This window comes from Chionomys nivalis, chromosome 14, assembly GCF_950005125.1.
Source record: "Chionomys nivalis chromosome 14, mChiNiv1.1, whole genome shotgun sequence".
In the NCBI taxonomy this organism is placed as follows: Eukaryota; Metazoa; Chordata; class Mammalia; order Rodentia; family Cricetidae; genus Chionomys; species Chionomys nivalis.
This window is the reverse complement of record NC_080099.1, coordinates 43,007,376-43,010,665: the sequence shown is the minus strand read 5'-3', so window position 1 is coordinate 43,010,665 and position 3,290 is coordinate 43,007,376.

The window sequence follows — 3,290 nt, the reverse complement described above, 5'->3', positions numbered from 1 at the left end:
GGAGAGGTGATTTAGGGAGAGCCATTTGACACCTCTGCCCTCTACTTTCCTCATCTGTAAAATGGGAATAAAAACCATTCTATGAACTTCATCTCAGACAGAGAGTACAGCTGACAAATCCTGCAAGTGACGGGTTCTATGGCCAAGCATCCTTGAGCGTGTCCACTGTGATAGCATCCCGAGATGACCCCGAGTCAGAAGAATCCCACTAGGCTGTTTGGTGAACATCCTGGCACTCTCTTTTCCCAGTCTTGGCCATCCTACTGCCTCATGACACACATTGCTGATTGCTTTGAATGTCGAATCTTCTCCTGGCACTAAGTCCTTCTGGGATCCAAAAGGGAGAGCCAGGGAAGAGCCGAAACCTCTCCCTCCTCCACCTTAGGTTCCCACTTGCCTAAGTGGGAACTCCGGGCTTCGGCAATCCTGGCGGAACACACCTCACCTGGAGGAGATGCAGCAGGAGACAGACCTTCAGTGCCAGCCCAGAACTGCATCCTTAGTGTCCTGTCCTCAGGCAGGGACCCGTGAGTCTCCACAAGTTCTGCTCCTATGCAAGAGTGGGGAAGGCAATGGCTTTGCCGCTTTGGCTGTGTAAATACACCCAGGATCTCAAAGCGGCGCTTCCCCCACCAGTCCACAGTGGGCCGAGCCAAACCTCAGGAATGGAAGCTGGACAAAAATGTGTCAGAGGAAAAATATGCCCTCCGAGTCCTCTCTCTCAGGTTCCGCGCCCATATTTCTACCAGCCTGTTGGACATTTCTAGTTAGACGACCCACGGCCATGTCTTCACCAAAACAACATGTCCTCAGTGATAGCTGACCCCTCTTCCCCGCTTCTGTGCCAGCCAAGTGAGAAACCCTGAAACCTGCATCCTCTACCCATCTGCCCTTCGGTTAGCAGGTCCTCTCTTCTGAGAACCCACAGTGATACAGGTCTTATTCCTCCTTTTTGGGCCTCCATGTTGATTGTTGGGGCCTCAGGACCCTTGCTGAGCTCCCAGGCTCTCTGAGCTAGCCTCCCCTCGCCAGTTCACCCCAGTTAGCTCTTTCTCTCCATTGAGAACTAGTACCCGACAAGGCGAAACATACATTGGCTCCCTTGAAACTCAGGAATAGAGGGAGGAGTCTTCCATAGCCATGCTCATCCGGCTACCTCCTTGGCTTCCTCTTGCCCTGAACACCCATCCCTCCAGCACCCCACACTTATTCCTCATTTCTTATTAGCTTTTGAGTAAGGTGTTCCCTTCCTATGAACCCTTTTCTACCATCATGTAACCTGGAAGAGAACCACTTACCTTCAAATCCAAACTGAAAGTCACCCTCTCCTTGATCCTCCCAGCCCGTTTTCAGCATGCTGTTAATTATAACTTGCTGTTAGTTTTCAGATTATTGTTTATGTATTTACAACGATTGCTTATGTGACCTTCCAAGACCATATATTATTCCCCATGGACTCCGTACAGAACAGAGTATGTATCCTAAAAAAGATGGTCAGATGGCATGGGTATTATGCACCCGTGGTACTGGATGGCAACGTAAACAATTGGCATGGCCCCTTACTGTTCCTTCAGAATGAAAGTACTAGAAGGTGGATTCTGCAGTAGGCTGTGTCGAGGCACCTTCCTCTTTAGCTGAACATGGCAAATCTTTTCAATGGTGACTTTCACGAACCTCTTACATTCTCAGCAGATCTCTGAAGGATATCTTTTTGGCCATAAAGAAAATAAAAGCAATGTATTCTGAATTTGCAGGCCAAGGGAGGCAGGGTGGGGGTTAACTGCCTGAGGCTTCAGAAACTCCTGTATCTCGGAGGAGCCGCTGGGAAGGACACCGTTATCAGTAGCTGAAAATGCTGGTATCTGAGGGGGCCATTCCCATGCCTGGTCATCTTTGCATGATATTTAGTGCCAGGGTTACACTGACCCTGGCACTCAACAGCCTTCGTTCTAATTTCTTCCACACTGAGTTTCCTTCCAAGTTTCTGATCATTGTTACTTTGAAAGGTGGCCAAGGTCCTGGTGGCAGCCACCACCATGCCGAGTCTCCAGGCCGCCTTTGCTTCAGGGGCTTTGGTGGCTCTGGGAATTCTAGTGTCTGCCAGGTGCTGCACACGCAGGGGGCAGGCCCCCAATCTGATGAGGCAGGCACCTCCTGCACGGGGCTCATTTTTTTCTCCATCTGCACAGCTATTTGGGCCCCGGGCCCTGTGACTCACCCAGTGGCTATCCATCTGCCCATTTACTCCAGAAAGGGAAAAGCGCTTCTTTGCGTGCAGTGAATCATCTGATGATATCTGAGTCAAGCCACCTGCCTGCCCCAGAGAGCCTCTGAGCTCAGAAATTCCCTTTGCATGCGGATGAATGGAACTTGTCTGCTATCCTCCACCCCCAAACCAGCCCAGACTCCCACCTCAAGCCGATAGAGCGGGAGGGGCTAAGGTTGCAGAGCCTCTAGCATCCTTTTCTGCACTTGTAGACACCCTGATTGGCCAATGTGAGCAGCGTGAGCCTGAGCGTGCCAGCAATGGGCCCTCACAGCTTAGCCTCAGACTTGGCCCACGAAACAGCTAGTCACAGGCTGAGGTCAGAATGGGAGGAGAAGTGTTTCCGGGTTGAGGACTGTGGTCTTAAAATGGCTGCATTTGTACTCTCAGATCATAGGTTACCTGACTTGGGAGCCTGAATAAAGAACGAGAGAGAGAGAGAGAGAGAGAGAGAGAGAGAGAGAGAGAGAGAGAGAGAGAGAGAGTTTTATAAGTTTAGTATAATGAAGCGCCACGAACAGGGTAGCTTAAACAATGGAAATTTACTGTTCCCTGTCTCTGGAGTCTGGAGTCTGAGCTTGGGTTTTCAGGCTGTGAGGGCGGCTCTCTCTTCTGGCCTTTCCACAAGCTTCTTTTGTTTCACCGTCAGACTTTGGTGGCCCTTGACTTGTAGAAACATCATTTTGGTCTCCATTTTTGTTTTCATTTGACTTTGTCCCCATGTGCTGTCTGCATCTGCGTGTCCCTCTTAATAAGGACTCTGTCTCCAGGTGACACTTGAACACTTATATTTGGGGTGACATAATCCAACCCGTAAGAGGCAAGGCTTTGTGTCTATGCTCGATTTTGCTAGTCTCTTCTCAACCCTATTCTGCCTCCTGCTTTTCTCCATAAGGCTCCTTTTTAGTCACACATATTAGTTATACATTCCAGTGGGCTTTGTTGTGATATTTCCATCCATCCTTACAGTGCACTGATCATACCCAATCCTCCTCTTCCCAGGCCCTAATCATCGCTGTCCTTA